This window comes from Pristiophorus japonicus, chromosome 8, assembly GCF_044704955.1.
Source record: "Pristiophorus japonicus isolate sPriJap1 chromosome 8, sPriJap1.hap1, whole genome shotgun sequence".
NCBI lineage: Eukaryota > Metazoa > Chordata > Chondrichthyes > Pristiophoridae > Pristiophorus > Pristiophorus japonicus.
The window spans coordinates 175,117,868-175,134,697 of record NC_091984.1 but is presented as its reverse complement, the minus strand read 5'-3'; the positions used below and the strand labels follow the sequence as shown (position 1 = coordinate 175,134,697).

The following is a 16,830-nucleotide window of genomic DNA, read 5'->3' as shown; positions in this document are numbered from 1 at the left end:
GGCTGCATTTGTGTGGGGAAAAATGTCACGTCAGAGGTGGGATTGCAACCCACGCCCCTAGAAAGCGACCGGAATTCGCCGACCTTTGGTCAGTTAAGGATTAACAGTCTTTGAGTCTGGCGCCTCACTCCACTCGGCCTTCCTGACACTATTGTGCCTTGGCCGTAAGCATCAGTCTGAGCATTGAAAGGCCTCGGTCCACCAAGGCATCGACTCTGGCAACTTTCACATGCTAATACCTGACTTGTTTGGCTCTGGTGCCTTTTATACTGGCAAAATGTGTTAATGTCGGAAGTAACATTGCAAGTAATTCCCTGCCTGAGTAACGGAGCAGATTTGAGCAGCCTTTGTGTGGAAGAAATCTCATTCTTTGACAGTGGTGCCCTTTTTCTGAGAACCACCACTGTCTGCAGTGGGATTGAAAGCCACAGTACGAGAAAGCAACGTGGAATTCAGCAACGCGGGAGGATAAAAATGTCATGCTTTGAGTCTGCTGCTTTTTAGTGTGGGAATGGGTTGAAAGGAGAAGTCTGATTTTAAACCCTATCCCCGAGAACAGGGTTAGAATGTGATAAGTTTAGAGAGCAAAACAAGTTGGTCTGTGGGCGGTGCGGTGCCTTTCGCTTATTGGCAAACGCCAATAGCGTTGAGGAGCTTGAGGTGACCACTTGCAAATTTAAAGCCAGTTGAGCAGGCTTTTTGACGCTGGCTGGCATTTGTCTGGATAAAAAGTTAATGTCAGAAGTGGGATTCGAACCCACGCCCCTAGAAAGGGACCAGAATACACCAACCTTTGGTAAGGTAAGGATTAACAGTCCTTGAGTCTGGCGCCTTAGACCACTCGGCCATCCTGACAATGGTCGTACAGCAGCTGCAGGAAAATGTGCTGCAAATTCTGCACACTTACTGAGCAGCCTCACAATTCTTCCTCCTGTGCAAACACACAACGCACACATTCTTACGACAGGACTTAACAGGCAGCGCCAGTCATTAAGTTCATCATCCCTGCAATGCAACCAACATTCAAACACAGGTATTTCTCGCAACAGCTCGCATTTTGTCAGCTATCGGGTAACATTTTCTGTATTGTATTTCGAAAGCGCCTTTCATGACCGAACGACGTCCCAAGGCGCTTTACAGCCAATGAAGTATTGTAAAAGTGAAGGCACTGTTGCAATGTGGGGAACGCCGCAGCCAGTTTGCACACAGCAAGATCCCACAAACGGCAATGTGATCATGACCAGATAATCTGGTTTTGTCAGTGATGTTGATGTCGGAATAAATATTGAATGAAGGTTGTAACTGCTTCGTTCCAACGTGCACCTAATTACTGGTGTTGCCCTGTGGACCTGTATGCTGCAAAATCATTTCTCGAGAGTTCACCGTCTGCCACTTCAATTGCCTTGATTATTATCTTGCCCAAAGCAAAGTCACATTTCACTCACCGGTCACTAGTTCCAGAACGGAAACTGCTGCCAGTGGTAGCGTGGCCGAGCGGTCTAAGGCGCTGGATTAAGGCTCCAGTCTCTTCGGAGGCGTGGGTTCGAATCCCACGCTGCCAGAATTTGTGGCGTGTAATATTTGCGCCCATTCACCGCGAGCCATGAAGCAGTCGGCTCCCGCTGTGTTGTGATATGACTATTTTGGTGTGGAAAAGAGGTTGAGCTGAGAACGGTGCCTTCAGTTTGTTGGCAAACCGTTGAAGAGTTTGATGTTGCCACTTGTAAATTGAAGGCCAGTTCAACAGGCCTTTTGACGCTGGCTGCATTTGTGTGGGGAAAAATGTCACGTCAGAGGTGGGATTGCAACCCACGCCCCTAGAAAGCGACCGGAATTCGCCGACCTTTGGTCAGTTAAGGATTAACAGTCTTTGAGTCTGGCGCCTCACTCCACTCGGCCTTCCTGACACTATTGTGCCCTTGGCCGTAAGCATCAGTCTGAGCATTGAAAGGCCTCGGTCCACCAAGGCATCGACTCTGGCAACTTTCACATGCTAATACCTGACTTGTTTGGCTCTGGTGCCTTTTATACTGGCAAAATGTGTTAATGTCGGAAGTAACATTGCAAGTAATTCCCTGCCTGAGTAACGGAGCAGATTTGAGCAGCCTTTGTGTGGAAGAAATCTCATTCTTTGACAGTGGTGCCCTTTTTCTGAGAAACACCACTGTCTGCAGTGGGATTGAAAGCCACAGTACGAGAAAGCAACGTGGAATTCAGCAACGCGGGAGGATAAAAATGTCATGCTTTGAGTCTGCTGCTTTTTAGTGTGGGAATGGGTTGAAAGGAGAAGTCTGATTTTAAACCCTATCCCCGAGAACAGGGTTAGAATGTGATAAGTTTAGAGAGCAAAACAAGTTGGTCTGTGGGCGGTGCGGTGCCTTTCGCTTATTGGCAAACGCCAATAGCGTTGAGGAGCTTGAGGTGACCACTTGCAAATTTAAAGCCAGTTGAGCAGGCTTTTTGACGCTGGCTGGCATTTGTCTGGATAAAAAGTTAATGTCAGAAGTGGGATTCGAACCCACGCCCCTAGAAAGGGACCAGAATACACCAACCTTTGGTAAGGTAACGATTAACAGTCCTTGAGTCTGGCGCCTTAGACCACTCGGCCATCCTGACAATGGTCTTGCAGCAGCTGCAGAAAAGTGTGCTGCAAATTCTGCACACTTACTGAGCAGCCTCACAATTCTTCCTCCTGTGCAAACACACAACGCACACATTCTTACGACAGGACTTAACAGGCAGCGCCAGTCATTAAGTTCATCATCCCTGCAATGCAACCAACATTCAAACACAGGTATTTCTCGCAACAGCTCGCATTTTGTCAGCTATCGGGTAACATTTTCTGTATTGTATTTCGAAAGCGCCTTTCATGACCGAACGACGTCCCAAGGCGCTTTACAGCCAATGAAGTATGGTAAAAGTGAAGGCACTGTTGCAATGTGGGGAACGCCGCAGCCAGTTTGCACACAGCAAGATCCCACAAACGGCAATGTGATCATGACCAGATAATCTGGTTTTGTCAGTGATGTTGATGTCGGAATAAATATTGAATGAAGGTTGTAACTGCTTCGTTCCAACGTGCACCTAATTACTGGTGTTGCCCTGTGGACCTGTATGCTGCAAAATCATTTCTCGAGAGTTTACCGTCTGCCACTTCAATGGCCTTGATTATTATCTTATCCAAAGCAAAGTCACATTTCACTCACCGGTCACTAGTTCCAGAACGGAAACTGCTGCCAGTGGTAGCGTGGCCGAGCGGTCTAAGGCGCTGGATTAAGGCTCCAGTCTCTTCGGAGGCGTGGGTTCGAATCCCACCGCTGCCAGAATTTGTGGCGTGTAATATTTGCGCCCCTTCACCGCGAGCCATGAAGCAGTCGGCTCCCGCTGTGTTGTGATATGACTATTTTGGTGTGGAAAAGAGGTTGAGCTGAGAGCGGTGCCTTCAGTTTGTTGGCAAACCGTTGAAGAGTTTGATGTTGCCACTTGTAAATTGAAGGCCAGTTCAACAGGCCTTTTGACGCTGGCTGCATTTGTGTGGGGAAAAATGTCACGTCAGAGGTGGGATTGCAACCCACGCCCCTAGAAAGGGACCGGAATTCGCCGACCTTTGGTCAGTTAAGGATTAACAGTCTTTGAGTCTGGCGCCTCACTCCACTCGGCCTTCCTGACACTATTGTGCCTTGGCCGTAAGCATCAGTCTGAGCATTGAAAGGCCTCGGTCCACCAAGGCATCGACTCTGGCAACTTTCACATGCTAATACCTGACTTGTTTGGCTCTGGTGCCTTTTATACTGGCAAAATGTGTTAATGTCGGAAGTAACATTGCAAGTAATTCCCTGCCTGAGGAACGGAGCAGATTTGAGCAGCCTTTGTGTGGAAGAAATCTCATTCTTTGACAGTGGTGCCCTTTTTCTGAGAACCACCACTGTCTGCAGTGGGATTGAAAGCCACAGTACGAGAAAGCAACGTGGAATTCAGCAACGCGGGAGGATAAAAATGTCATGCTTTGAGTCTGCTGCTTTTTAGTGTGGGAATGGGTTGAAAGGAGAAGTCTGATTTTAAACCCTATCCCCGAGAACAGGGTTAGAATGTGATAAGTTTAGAGAGCAAAACAAGTTGGTCTGTGGGCGGTGCGGTGCCTTTCGCTTATTGGCAAACGCCAATAGCGTTGAGGAGCTTGAGGTGACCACTTGCAAATTTAAAGCCAGTTGAGCAGGCTTTTTGACGCTGGCTGGCATTTGTCTGGATAAAAAGTTAATGTCAGAAGTGGGATTCGAACCCACGCCCCTAGAAAGGGACCAGAATACACCAACCTTTGGTAAGGTAAGGATTAACAGTCCTTGAGTCTGGCGCCTTAGACCACTCGGCCATCCTGACAACGGTCGTGCAGCAGCTGCAGGAAAATGTGCTGCAAATTCTGCACACTTACTGAGCAGCCTCACAATTCTTCCTCCTGTGCAAACACACAACGCACACATTCTTACGACAGGACTTAACAGGCAGCGCCAGTCATTAAGTTCATCATCCCTGCAATGCAACCAACATTCAAACACAGGTATTTCTCGCAACAGCTCGCATTTTGTCAGCTATCGGGTAACATTTTCTGTATTGTATTTCGAAAGCGCCTTTCATGACCGAACGACGTCCCAAGGCGCTTTACAGCCAATGAAGTATTGTAAAAGTGAAGGCACTGTTGCAATGTGGGGAACGCCGCAGCCAGTTTGCACACAGCAAGATCCCACAAACGGCAATGTGATCATGACCAGATAATCTGGTTTTGTCAGTGATGTTGATGTCGGAATAAATATTGAATGAAGGTTGTAACTGCTTCGTTCCAACGTGCACCTAATTACTGGTGTTGCCCTGTGGACCTGTATGCTGCAAAATCATTTCTCGAGAGTTCACCGTCTGCCACTTCAATTGCCTTGATTATTATCTTGCCCAAAGCAAAGTCACATTTCACTCACCGGTCACTAGTTCCAGAACGGAAACTGCTGCCAGTGGTAGCGTGGCCGAGCGGTCTAAGGCGCTGGATTAAGGCTCCAGTCTCTTCGGAGGCGTGGGTTCGAATCCCACGCTGCCAGAATTTGTGGCGTGTAATATTTGCGCCCATTCACCGCGAGCCATGAAGCAGTCGGCTCCCGCTGTGTTGTGATATGACTATTTTGGTGTGGAAAAGAGGTTGAGCTGAGAACGGTGCCTTCAGTTTGTTGGCAAACCGTTGAAGAGTTTGATGTTGCCACTTGTAAATTGAAGGCCAGTTCAACAGGCCTTTTGACGCTGGCTGCATTTGTGTGGGGAAAAATGTCACGTCAGAGGTGGGATTGCAACCCACGCCCCTAGAAAGCGACCGGAATTCGCCGACCTTTGGTCAGTTAAGGATTAACAGTCTTTGAGTCTGGCGCCTCACTCCACTCGGCCTTCCTGACACTATTGTGCCTTGGCCGTAAGCATCAGTCTGAGCATTGAAAGGCCTCGGTCCACCAAGGCATCGACTCTGGCAACTTTCACATGCTAATACCTGACTTGTTTGGCTCTGGTGCCTTTTATACTGGCAAAATGTGTTAATGTCGGAAGTAACATTGCAAGTAATTCCCTGCCTGAGTAACGGAGCAGATTTGAGCAGCCTTTGTGTGGAAGAAATCTCATTCTTTGACAGTGGTGCCCTTTTTCTGAGAACCACCACTGTCTGCAGTGGGATTGAAAGCCACAGTACGAGAAAGCAACGTGGAATTCAGCAACGCGGGAGGATAAAAATGTCATGCTTTGAGTCTGCTGCTTTTTAGTGTGGGAATGGGTTGAAAGGAGAAGTCTGATTTTAAACCCTATCCCCGAGAACAGGGTTAGAATGTGATAAGTTTAGAGAGCAAAACAAGTTGGTCTGTGGGCGGTGCGGTGCCTTTCGCTTATTGGCAAACGCCAATAGCGTTGAGGAGCTTGAGGTGACCACTTGCAAATTTAAAGCCAGTTGAGCAGGCTTTTTGACGCTGGCTGGCATTTGTCTGGATAAAAAGTTAATGTCAGAAGTGGGATTCGAACCCACGCCCCTAGAAAGGGACCAGAATACACCAACCTTTGGTAAGGTAAGGATTAACAGTCCTTGAGTCTGGCGCCTTAGACCACTCGGCCATCCTGACAATGGTCGTACAGCAGCTGCAGGAAAATGTGCTGCAAATTCTGCACACTTACTGAGCAGCCTCACAATTCTTCCTCCTGTGCAAACACACAACGCACACATTCTTACGACAGGACTTAACAGGCAGCGCCAGTCATTAAGTTCATCATCCCTGCAATGCAACCAACATTCAAACACAGGTATTTCTCGCAACAGCTCGCATTTTGTCAGCTATCGGGTAACATTTTCTGTATTGTATTTCGAAAGCGCCTTTCATGACCGAACGACGTCCCAAGGCGCTTTACAGCCAATGAAGTATTGTAAAAGTGAAGGCACTGTTGCAATGTGGGGAACGCCGCAGCCAGTTTGCACACAGCAAGATCCCACAAACGGCAATGTGATCATGACCAGATAATCTGGTTTTGTCAGTGATGTTGATGTCGGAATAAATATTGAATGAAGGTTGTAACTGCTTCGTTCCAACGTGCACCTAATTACTGGTGTTGCCCTGTGGACCTGTATGCTGCAAAATCATTTCTCGAGAGTTCACCGTCTGCCACTTCAATTGCCTTGATTATTATCTTGCCCAAAGCAAAGTCACATTTCACTCACCGGTCACTAGTTCCAGAACGGAAACTGCTGCCAGTGGTAGCGTGGCCGAGCGGTCTAAGGCGCTGGATTAAGGCTCCAGTCTCTTCGGAGGCGTGGGTTCGAATCCCACGCTGCCAGAATTTGTGGCGTGTAATATTTGCGCCCATTCACCGCGAGCCATGAAGCAGTCGGCTCCCGCTGTGTTGTGATATGACTATTTTGGTGTGGAAAAGAGGTTGAGCTGAGAACGGTGCCTTCAGTTTGTTGGCAAACCGTTGAAGAGTTTGATGTTGCCACTTGTAAATTGAAGGCCAGTTCAACAGGCCTTTTGACGCTGGCTGCATTTGTGTGGGGAAAAATGTCACGTCAGAGGTGGGATTGCAACCCACGCCCCTAGAAAGCGACCGGAATTCGCCGACCTTTGGTCAGTTAAGGATTAACAGTCTTTGAGTCTGGCGCCTCACTCCACTCGGCCTTCCTGACACTATTGTGCCCTTGGCCGTAAGCATCAGTCTGAGCATTGAAAGGCCTCGGTCCACCAAGGCATCGACTCTGGCAACTTTCACATGCTAATACCTGACTTGTTTGGCTCTGGTGCCTTTTATACTGGCAAAATGTGTTAATGTCGGAAGTAACATTGCAAGTAATTCCCTGCCTGAGTAACGGAGCAGATTTGAGCAGCCTTTGTGTGGAAGAAATCTCATTCTTTGACAGTGGTGCCCTTTTTCTGAGAAACACCACTGTCTGCAGTGGGATTGAAAGCCACAGTACGAGAAAGCAACGTGGAATTCAGCAACGCGGGAGGATAAAAATGTCATGCTTTGAGTCTGCTGCTTTTTAGTGTGGGAATGGGTTGAAAGGAGAAGTCTGATTTTAAACCCTATCCCCGAGAACAGGGTTAGAATGTGATAAGTTTAGAGAGCAAAACAAGTTGGTCTGTGGGCGGTGCGGTGCCTTTCGCTTATTGGCAAACGCCAATAGCGTTGAGGAGCTTGAGGTGACCACTTGCAAATTTAAAGCCAGTTGAGCAGGCTTTTTGACGCTGGCTGGCATTTGTCTGGATAAAAAGTTAATGTCAGAAGTGGGATTCGAACCCACGCCCCTAGAAAGGGACCAGAATACACCAACCTTTGGTAAGGTAACGATTAACAGTCCTTGAGTCTGGCGCCTTAGACCACTCGGCCATCCTGACAATGGTCTTGCAGCAGCTGCAGAAAAGTGTGCTGCAAATTCTGCACACTTACTGAGCAGCCTCACAATTCTTCCTCCTGTGCAAACACACAACGCACACATTCTTACGACAGGACTTAACAGGCAGCGCCAGTCATTAAGTTCATCATCCCTGCAATGCAACCAACATTCAAACACAGGTATTTCTCGCAACAGCTCGCATTTTGTCAGCTATCGGGTAACATTTTCTGTATTGTATTTCGAAAGCGCCTTTCATGACCGAACGACGTCCCAAGGCGCTTTACAGCCAATGAAGTATTGTAAAAGTGAAGGCACTGTTGCAATGTGGGGAACGCCGCAGCCAGTTTGCACACAGCAAGATCCCACAAACGGCAATGTGATCATGACCAGATAATCTGGTTTTGTCAGTGATGTTGATGTCGGAATAAATATTGAATGAAGGTTGTAACTGCTTCGTTCCAACGTGCACCTAATTACTGGTGTTGCCCTGTGGACCTGTATGCTGCAAAATCATTTCTCGAGAGTTTACCGTCTGCCACTTCAATGGCCTTGATTATTATCTTATCCAAAGCAAAGTCACATTTCACTCACCGGTCACTAGTTCCAGAACGGAAACTGCTGCCAGTGGTAGCGTGGCCGAGCGGTCTAAGGCGCTGGATTAAGGCTCCAGTCTCTTCGGAGGCGTGGGTTCGAATCCCACCGCTGCCAGAATTTGTGGCGTGTAATATTTGCGCCCCTTCACCGCGAGCCATGAAGCAGTCGGCTCCCGCTGTGTTGTGATATGACTATTTTGGTGTGGAAAAGAGGTTGAGCTGAGAGCGGTGCCTTCAGTTTGTTGGCAAACCGTTGAAGAGTTTGATGTTGCCACTTGTAAATTGAAGGCCAGTTCAACAGGCCTTTTGACGCTGGCTGCATTTGTGTGGGGAAAAATGTCACGTCAGAGGTGGGATTGCAACCCACGCCCCTAGAAAGGGACCGGAATTCGCCGACCTTTGGTCAGTTAAGGATTAACAGTCTTTGAGTCTGGCGCCTCACTCCACTCGGCCTTCCTGACACTATTGTGCCTTGGCCGTAAGCATCAGTCTGAGCATTGAAAGGCCTCGGTCCACCAAGGCATCGACTCTGGCAACTTTCACATGCTAATACCTGACTTGTTTGGCTCTGGTGCCTTTTATACTGGCAAAATGTGTTAATGTCGGAAGTAACATTGCAAGTAATTCCCTGCCTGAGGAACGGAGCAGATTTGAGCAGCCTTTGTGTGGAAGAAATCTCATTCTTTGACAGTGGTGCCCTTTTTCTGAGAACCACCACTGTCTGCAGTGGGATTGAAAGCCACAGTACGAGAAAGCAACGTGGAATTCAGCAACGCGGGAGGATAAAAATGTCATGCTTTGAGTCTGCTGCTTTTTAGTGTGGGAATGGGTTGAAAGGAGAAGTCTGATTTTAAACCCTATCCCCGAGAACAGGGTTAGAATGTGATAAGTTTAGAGAGCAAAACAAGTTGGTCTGTGGGCGGTGCGGTGCCTTTCGCTTATTGGCAAACGCCAATAGCGTTGAGGAGCTTGAGGTGACCACTTGCAAATTTAAAGCCAGTTGAGCAGGCTTTTTGACGCTGGCTGGCATTTGTCTGGATAAAAAGTTAATGTCAGAAGTGGGATTCGAACCCACGCCCCTAGAAAGGGACCAGAATACACCAACCTTTGGTAAGGTAAGGATTAACAGTCCTTGAGTCTGGCGCCTTAGACCACTCGGCCATCCTGACAACGGTCGTGCAGCAGCTGCAGGAAAATGTGCTGCAAATTCTGCACACTTACTGAGCAGCCTCACAATTCTTCCTCCTGTGCAAACACACAACGCACACATTCTTACGACAGGACTTAACAGGCAGCGCCAGTCATTAAGTTCATCATCCCTGCAATGCAACCAACATTCAAACACAGGTATTTCTCGCAACAGCTCGCATTTTGTCAGCTATCGGGTAACATTTTCTGTATTGTATTTCGAAAGCGCCTTTCATGACCGAACGACGTCCCAAGGCGCTTTACAGCCAATGAAGTATTGTAAAAGTGAAGGCACTGTTGCAATGTGGGGAACGCCGCAGCCAGTTTGCACACAGCAAGATCCCACAAACGGCAATGTGATCATGACCAGATAATCTGGTTTTGTCAGTGATGTTGATGTCGGAATAAATATTGAATGAAGGTTGTAACTGCTTCGTTCCAACGTGCACCTAATTACTGGTGTTGCCCTGTGGACCTGTATGCTGCAAAATCATTTCTCGAGAGTTCACCGTCTGCCACTTCAATTGCCTTGATTATTATCTTGCCCAAAGCAAAGTCACATTTCACTCACCGGTCACTAGTTCCAGAACGGAAACTGCTGCCAGTGGTAGCGTGGCCGAGCGGTCTAAGGCGCTGGATTAAGGCTCCAGTCTCTTCGGAGGCGTGGGTTCGAATCCCACGCTGCCAGAATTTGTGGCGTGTAATATTTGCGCCCATTCACCGCGAGCCATGAAGCAGTCGGCTCCCGCTGTGTTGTGATATGACTATTTTGGTGTGGAAAAGAGGTTGAGCTGAGAACGGTGCCTTCAGTTTGTTGGCAAACCGTTGAAGAGTTTGATGTTGCCACTTGTAAATTGAAGGCCAGTTCAACAGGCCTTTTGACGCTGGCTGCATTTGTGTGGGGAAAAATGTCACGTCAGAGGTGGGATTGCAACCCACGCCCCTAGAAAGCGACCGGAATTCGCCGACCTTTGGTCAGTTAAGGATTAACAGTCTTTGAGTCTGCGCCTCACTCCACTCGGCCTTCCTGACACTATTGTGCCCTTGGCCGTAAGCATCAGTCTGAGCATTGAAAGGCCTCGGTCCACCAAGGCATCGACTCTGGCAACTTTCACATGCTAATACCTGACTTGTTTGGCTCTGGTGCCTTTTATACTGGCAAAATGTGTTAATGTCGGAAGTAACATTGCAAGTAATTCCCTGCCTGAGTAACGGAGCAGATTTGAGCAGCCTTTGTGTGGAAGAAATCTCATTCTTTGACAGTGGTGCCCTTTTTCTGAGAAACACCACTGTCTGCAGTGGGATTGAAAGCCACAGTACGAGAAAGCAACGTGGAATTCAGCAACGCGGGAGGATAAAAATGTCATGCTTTGAGTCTGCTGCTTTTTAGTGTGGGAATGGGTTGAAAGGAGAAGTCTGATTTTAAACCCTATCCCCGAGAACAGGGTTAGAATGTGATAAGTTTAGAGAGCAAAACAAGTTGGTCTGTGGGCGGTGCGGTGCCTTTCGCTTATTGGCAAACGCCAATAGCGTTGAGGAGCTTGAGGTGACCACTTGCAAATTTAAAGCCAGTTGAGCAGGCTTTTTGACGCTGGCTGGCATTTGTCTGGATAAAAAGTTAATGTCAGAAGTGGGATTCGAACCCACGCCCCTAGAAAGGGACCAGAATACACCAACCTTTGGTAAGGTAACGATTAACAGTCCTTGAGTCTGGCGCCTTAGACCACTCGGCCATCCTGACAATGGTCTTGCAGCAGCTGCAGAAAAGTGTGCTGCAAATTCTGCACACTTACTGAGCAGCCTCACAATTCTTCCTCCTGTGCAAACACACAACGCACACATTCTTACGACAGGACTTAACAGGCAGCGCCAGTCATTAAGTTCATCATCCCTGCAATGCAACCAACATTCAAACACAGGTATTTCTCGCAACAGCTCGCATTTTGTCAGCTATCGGGTAACATTTTCTGTATTGTATTTCGAAAGCGCCTTTCATGACCGAACGACGTCCCAAGGCGCTTTACAGCCAATGAAGTATTGTAAAAGTGAAGGCACTGTTGCAATGTGGGGAACGCCGCAGCCAGTTTGCACACAGCAAGATCCCACAAACGGCAATGTGATCATGACCAGATAATCTGGTTTTGTCAGTGATGTTGATGTCGGAATAAATATTGAATGAAGGTTGTAACTGCTTCGTTCCAACGTGCACCTAATTACTGGTGTTGCCCTGTGGACCTGTATGCTGCAAAATCATTTCTCGAGAGTTTACCGTCTGCCACTTCAATGGCCTTGATTATTATCTTATCCAAAGCAAAGTCACATTTCACTCACCGGTCACTAGTTCCAGAACGGAAACTGCTGCCAGTGGTAGCGTGGCCGAGCGGTCTAAGGCGCTGGATTAAGGCTCCAGTCTCTTCGGAGGCGTGGGTTCGAATCCCACCGCTGCCAGAATTTGTGGCGTGTAATATTTGCGCCCCTTCACCGCGAGCCATGAAGCAGTCGGCTCCCGCTGTGTTGTGATATGACTATTTTGGTGTGGAAAAGAGGTTGAGCTGAGAGCGGTGCCTTCAGTTTGTTGGCAAACCGTTGAAGAGTTTGATGTTGCCACTTGTAAATTGAAGGCCAGTTCAACAGGCCTTTTGACGCTGGCTGCATTTGTGTGGGGAAAAATGTCACGTCAGAGGTGGGATTGCAACCCACGCCCCTAGAAAGGGACCGGAATTCGCCGACCTTTGGTCAGTTAAGGATTAACAGTCTTTGAGTCTGGCGCCTCACTCCACTCGGCCTTCCTGACACTATTGTGCCTTGGCCGTAAGCATCAGTCTGAGCATTGAAAGGCCTCGGTCCACCAAGGCATCGACTCTGGCAACTTTCACATGCTAATACCTGACTTGTTTGGCTCTGGTGCCTTTTATACTGGCAAAATGTGTTAATGTCGGAAGTAACATTGCAAGTAATTCCCTGCCTGAGGAACGGAGCAGATTTGAGCAGCCTTTGTGTGGAAGAAATCTCATTCTTTGACAGTGGTGCCCTTTTTCTGAGAACCACCACTGTCTGCAGTGGGATTGAAAGCCACAGTACGAGAAAGCAACGTGGAATTCAGCAACGCGGGAGGATAAAAATGTCATGCTTTGAGTCTGCTGCTTTTTAGTGTGGGAATGGGTTGAAAGGAGAAGTCTGATTTTAAACCCTATCCCCGAGAACAGGGTTAGAATGTGATAAGTTTAGAGAGCAAAACAAGTTGGTCTGTGGGCGGTGCGGTGCCTTTCGCTTATTGGCAAACGCCAATAGCGTTGAGGAGCTTGAGGTGACCACTTGCAAATTTAAAGCCAGTTGAGCAGGCTTTTTGACGCTGGCTGGCATTTGTCTGGATAAAAAGTTAATGTCAGAAGTGGGATTCGAACCCACGCCCCTAGAAAGGGACCAGAATACACCAACCTTTGGTAAGGTAAGGATTAACAGTCCTTGAGTCTGGCGCCTTAGACCACTCGGCCATCCTGACAATGGTCGTGCAGCAGCTGCAGGAAAATGTGCTGCAAATTCTGCACACTTACTGAGCAGCCTCACAATTCTTCCTCCTGTGCAAACACACAACGCACACATTCTTACGACAGGACTTAACAGGCAGCGCCAGTCATTAAGTTCATCATCCCTGCAATGCAACCAACATTCAAACACAGGTATTTCTCGCAACAGCTCGCATTTTGTCAGCTATCGGGTAACATTTTCTGTATTGTATTTCGAAAGCGCCTTTCATGACCGAACGACGTCCCAAGGCGCTTTACAGCCAATGAAGTATTGTAAAAGTGAAGGCACTGTTGCAATGTGGGGAACGCCGCAGCCAGTTTGCACACAGCAAGATCCCACAAACGGCAATGTGATCATGACCAGATAATCTGGTTTTGTCAGTGATGTTGATGTCGGAATAAATATTGAATGAAGGTTGTAACTGCTTCGTTCCAACGTGCACCTAATTACTGGTGTTGCCCTGTGGACCTGTATGCTGCAAAATCATTTCTCGAGAGTTCACCGTCTGCCACTTCAATTGCCTTGATTATTATCTTGCCCAAAGCAAAGTCACATTTCACTCACCGGTCACTAGTTCCAGAACGGAAACTGCTGCCAGTGGTAGCGTGGCCGAGCGGTCTAAGGCGCTGGATTAAGGCTCCAGTCTCTTCGGAGGCGTGGGTTCGAATCCCACGCTGCCAGAATTTGTGGCGTGTAATATTTGCGCCCATTCACCGCGAGCCATGAAGCAGTCGGCTCCCGCTGTGTTGTGATATGACTATTTTGGTGTGGAAAAGAGGTTGAGCTGAGAACGGTGCCTTCAGTTTGTTGGCAAACCGTTGAAGAGTTTGATGTTGCCACTTGTAAATTGAAGGCCAGTTCAACAGGCCTTTTGACGCTGGCTGCATTTGTGTGGGGAAAAATGTCACGTCAGAGGTGGGATTGCAACCCACGCCCCTAGAAAGCGACCGGAATTCGCCGACCTTTGGTCAGTTAAGGATTAACAGTCTTTGAGTCTGCGCCTCACTCCACTCGGCCTTCCTGACACTATTGTGCCCTTGGCCGTAAGCATCAGTCTGAGCATTGAAAGGCCTCGGTCCACCAAGGCATCGACTCTGGCAACTTTCACATGCTAATACCTGACTTGTTTGGCTCTGGTGCCTTTTATACTGGCAAAATGTGTTAATGTCGGAAGTAACATTGCAAGTAATTCCCTGCCTGAGTAACGGAGCAGATTTGAGCAGCCTTTGTGTGGAAGAAATCTCATTCTTTGACAGTGGTGCCCTTTTTCTGAGAAACACCACTGTCTGCAGTGGGATTGAAAGCCACAGTACGAGAAAGCAACGTGGAATTCAGCAACGCGGGAGGATAAAAATGTCATGCTTTGAGTCTGCTGCTTTTTAGTGTGGGAATGGGTTGAAAGGAGAAGTCTGATTTTAAACCCTATCCCCGAGAACAGGGTTAGAATGTGATAAGTTTAGAGAGCAAAACAAGTTGGTCTGTGGGCGGTGCGGTGCCTTTCGCTTATTGGCAAACGCCAATAGCGTTGAGGAGCTTGAGGTGACCACTTGCAAATTTAAAGCCAGTTGAGCAGGCTTTTTGACGCTGGCTGGCATTTGTCTGGATAAAAAGTTAATGTCAGAAGTGGGATTCGAACCCACGCCCCTAGAAAGGGACCAGAATACACCAACCTTTGGTAAGGTAACGATTAACAGTCCTTGAGTCTGGCGCCTTAGACCACTCGGCCATCCTGACAATGGTCTTGCAGCAGCTGCAGAAAAGTGTGCTGCAAATTCTGCACACTTACTGAGCAGCCTCACAATTCTTCCTCCTGTGCAAACACACAACGCACACATTCTTACGACAGGACTTAACAGGCAGCGCCAGTCATTAAGTTCATCATCCCTGCAATGCAACCAACATTCAAACACAGGTATTTCTCGCAACAGCTCGCATTTTGTCAGCTATCGGGTAACATTTTCTGTATTGTATTTCGAAAGCGCCTTTCATGACCGAACGACGTCCCAAGGCGCTTTACAGCCAATGAAGTATTGTAAAAGTGAAGGCACTGTTGCAATGTGGGGAACGCCGCAGCCAGTTTGCACACAGCAAGATCCCACAAACGGCAATGTGATCATGACCAGATAATCTGGTTTTGTCAGTGATGTTGATGTCGGAATAAATATTGAATGAAGGTTGTAACTGCTTCGTTCCAACGTGCACCTAATTACTGGTGTTGCCCTGTGGACCTGTATGCTGCAAAATCATTTCTCGAGAGTTTACCGTCTGCCACTTCAATGGCCTTGATTATTATCTTATCCAAAGCAAAGTCACATTTCACTCACCGGTCACTAGTTCCAGAACGGAAACTGCTGCCAGTGGTAGCGTGGCCGAGCGGTCTAAGGCGCTGGATTAAGGCTCCAGTCTCTTCGGAGGCGTGGGTTCGAATCCCACCGCTGCCAGAATTTGTGGCGTGTAATATTTGCGCCCCTTCACCGCGAGCCATGAAGCAGTCGGCTCCCGCTGTGTTGTGATATGACTATTTTGGTGTGGAAAAGAGGTTGAGCTGAGAGCGGTGCCTTCAGTTTGTTGGCAAACCGTTGAAGAGTTTGATGTTGCCACTTGTAAATTGAAGGCCAGTTCAACAGGCCTTTTGACGCTGGCTGCATTTGTGTGGGGAAAAATGTCACGTCAGAGGTGGGATTGCAACCCATGCCCCTAGAAAGGGACCGGAATTCGCCGACCTTTGGTCAGTTAAGGATTAACAGTCTTTGAGTCTGGCGCCTCACTCCACTCGGCCTTCCTGACACTATTGTGCCTTGGCCGTAAGCATCAGTCTGAGCATTGAAAGGCCTCGGTCCACCAAGGCATCGACTCTGGCAACTTTCACATGCTAATACCTGACTTGTTTGGCTCTGGTGCCTTTTATACTGGCAAAATGTGTTAATGTCGGAAGTAACATTGCAAGTAATTCCCTGCCTGAGGAACGGAGCAGATTTGAGCAGCCTTTGTGTGGAAGAAATCTCATTCTTTGACAGTGGTGCCCTTTTTCTGAGAACCACCACTGTCTGCAGTGGGATTGAAAGCCACAGTACGAGAAAGCAACGTGGAATTCAGCAACGCGGGAGGATAAAAATGTCATGCTTTGAGTCTGCTGCTTTTTAGTGTGGGAATGGGTTGAAAGGAGAAGTCTGATTTTAAACCCTATCCCCGAGAACAGGGTTAGAATGTGATAAGTTTAGAGAGCAAAACAAGTTGGTCTGTGGGCGGTGCGGTGCCTTTCGCTTATTGGCAAACGCCAATAGCGTTGAGGAGCTTGAGGTGACCACTTGCAAATTTAAAGCCAGTTGAGCAGGCTTTTTGACGCTGGCTGGCATTTGTCTGGATAAAAAGTTAATGTCAGAAGTGGGATTCGAACCCACGCCCCTAGAAAGGGACCAGAATACACCAACCTTTGGTAAGGTAAGGATTAACAGTCCTTGAGTCTGGCGCCTTAGACCACTCGGCCATCCTGACAATGGTCGTGCAGCAGCTGCAGGAAAATGTGCTGCAAATTCTGCACACTTACTGAGCAGCCTCACAATTCTTCCTCCTGTGCAAACACACAACGCACACATTCTTACGACAGGACTTAACAGGCAGCGC

At 48.0% G+C, this 16,830-nt stretch overlaps 19 non-coding genes across 19 annotated transcripts; 9 read left to right on the top strand and 10 right to left on the bottom strand.

The window, feature by feature from the left end:
- Positions 1 to 736: 736 nt before the first annotated feature.
- On the bottom strand, positions 737 to 855 carry trnal-caa (transfer RNA leucine (anticodon CAA)). Its single transcript has 2 exons — positions 818 to 855; positions 737 to 782 (listed from the first exon to the last, which is right to left on the bottom strand). It is a non-coding gene; the product is annotated as a tRNA-Leu (tRNA).
- Positions 856 to 1,479: 624 nt separating this feature from the next.
- On the top strand, positions 1,480 to 1,562 carry trnal-aag (transfer RNA leucine (anticodon AAG)). The gene has a single exon. It is a non-coding gene; the product is annotated as a tRNA-Leu (tRNA).
- A 935-nt stretch (positions 1,563 to 2,497) lies between these two features.
- trnal-caa (transfer RNA leucine (anticodon CAA)) lies at positions 2,498 to 2,616 on the bottom strand. The gene is made up of 2 exons: positions 2,579 to 2,616; positions 2,498 to 2,543 (listed from the first exon to the last, which is right to left on the bottom strand). It is a non-coding gene; the product is annotated as a tRNA-Leu (tRNA).
- A 625-nt stretch (positions 2,617 to 3,241) lies between these two features.
- trnal-aag (transfer RNA leucine (anticodon AAG)) lies at positions 3,242 to 3,323 on the top strand. The gene has a single exon. It is a non-coding gene; the product is annotated as a tRNA-Leu (tRNA).
- A 935-nt stretch (positions 3,324 to 4,258) lies between these two features.
- Positions 4,259 to 4,377, bottom strand: trnal-caa (transfer RNA leucine (anticodon CAA)). The gene is made up of 2 exons: positions 4,340 to 4,377; positions 4,259 to 4,304 (listed from the first exon to the last, which is right to left on the bottom strand). It is a non-coding gene; the product is annotated as a tRNA-Leu (tRNA).
- Positions 4,378 to 5,001: 624 nt separating this feature from the next.
- trnal-aag (transfer RNA leucine (anticodon AAG)) lies at positions 5,002 to 5,084 on the top strand. The gene has a single exon. It is a non-coding gene; the product is annotated as a tRNA-Leu (tRNA).
- Positions 5,085 to 6,018: 934 nt separating this feature from the next.
- trnal-caa (transfer RNA leucine (anticodon CAA)) lies at positions 6,019 to 6,137 on the bottom strand. Its single transcript has 2 exons — positions 6,100 to 6,137; positions 6,019 to 6,064 (listed from the first exon to the last, which is right to left on the bottom strand). It is a non-coding gene; the product is annotated as a tRNA-Leu (tRNA).
- A 624-nt stretch (positions 6,138 to 6,761) lies between these two features.
- trnal-aag (transfer RNA leucine (anticodon AAG)) lies at positions 6,762 to 6,844 on the top strand. Its single transcript has one exon. It is a non-coding gene; the product is annotated as a tRNA-Leu (tRNA).
- Positions 6,845 to 7,779: 935 nt separating this feature from the next.
- On the bottom strand, positions 7,780 to 7,898 carry trnal-caa (transfer RNA leucine (anticodon CAA)). Its single transcript has 2 exons — positions 7,861 to 7,898; positions 7,780 to 7,825 (listed from the first exon to the last, which is right to left on the bottom strand). It is a non-coding gene; the product is annotated as a tRNA-Leu (tRNA).
- A 625-nt stretch (positions 7,899 to 8,523) lies between these two features.
- On the top strand, positions 8,524 to 8,605 carry trnal-aag (transfer RNA leucine (anticodon AAG)). Its single transcript has one exon. It is a non-coding gene; the product is annotated as a tRNA-Leu (tRNA).
- Positions 8,606 to 9,540: 935 nt separating this feature from the next.
- trnal-caa (transfer RNA leucine (anticodon CAA)) lies at positions 9,541 to 9,659 on the bottom strand. Its single transcript has 2 exons — positions 9,622 to 9,659; positions 9,541 to 9,586 (listed from the first exon to the last, which is right to left on the bottom strand). It is a non-coding gene; the product is annotated as a tRNA-Leu (tRNA).
- A 624-nt stretch (positions 9,660 to 10,283) lies between these two features.
- Positions 10,284 to 10,366, top strand: trnal-aag (transfer RNA leucine (anticodon AAG)). The gene has a single exon. It is a non-coding gene; the product is annotated as a tRNA-Leu (tRNA).
- Positions 10,367 to 11,300: 934 nt separating this feature from the next.
- trnal-caa (transfer RNA leucine (anticodon CAA)) lies at positions 11,301 to 11,419 on the bottom strand. The gene is made up of 2 exons: positions 11,382 to 11,419; positions 11,301 to 11,346 (listed from the first exon to the last, which is right to left on the bottom strand). It is a non-coding gene; the product is annotated as a tRNA-Leu (tRNA).
- A 625-nt stretch (positions 11,420 to 12,044) lies between these two features.
- Positions 12,045 to 12,126, top strand: trnal-aag (transfer RNA leucine (anticodon AAG)). The gene has a single exon. It is a non-coding gene; the product is annotated as a tRNA-Leu (tRNA).
- A 935-nt stretch (positions 12,127 to 13,061) lies between these two features.
- On the bottom strand, positions 13,062 to 13,180 carry trnal-caa (transfer RNA leucine (anticodon CAA)). Its single transcript has 2 exons — positions 13,143 to 13,180; positions 13,062 to 13,107 (listed from the first exon to the last, which is right to left on the bottom strand). It is a non-coding gene; the product is annotated as a tRNA-Leu (tRNA).
- A 624-nt stretch (positions 13,181 to 13,804) lies between these two features.
- Positions 13,805 to 13,887, top strand: trnal-aag (transfer RNA leucine (anticodon AAG)). Its single transcript has one exon. It is a non-coding gene; the product is annotated as a tRNA-Leu (tRNA).
- A 934-nt stretch (positions 13,888 to 14,821) lies between these two features.
- trnal-caa (transfer RNA leucine (anticodon CAA)) lies at positions 14,822 to 14,940 on the bottom strand. Its single transcript has 2 exons — positions 14,903 to 14,940; positions 14,822 to 14,867 (listed from the first exon to the last, which is right to left on the bottom strand). It is a non-coding gene; the product is annotated as a tRNA-Leu (tRNA).
- A 625-nt stretch (positions 14,941 to 15,565) lies between these two features.
- Positions 15,566 to 15,647, top strand: trnal-aag (transfer RNA leucine (anticodon AAG)). Its single transcript has one exon. It is a non-coding gene; the product is annotated as a tRNA-Leu (tRNA).
- Positions 15,648 to 16,582: 935 nt separating this feature from the next.
- On the bottom strand, positions 16,583 to 16,701 carry trnal-caa (transfer RNA leucine (anticodon CAA)). Its single transcript has 2 exons — positions 16,664 to 16,701; positions 16,583 to 16,628 (listed from the first exon to the last, which is right to left on the bottom strand). It is a non-coding gene; the product is annotated as a tRNA-Leu (tRNA).
- Between the last annotated feature and the right edge of the window lie 129 nt (positions 16,702 to 16,830).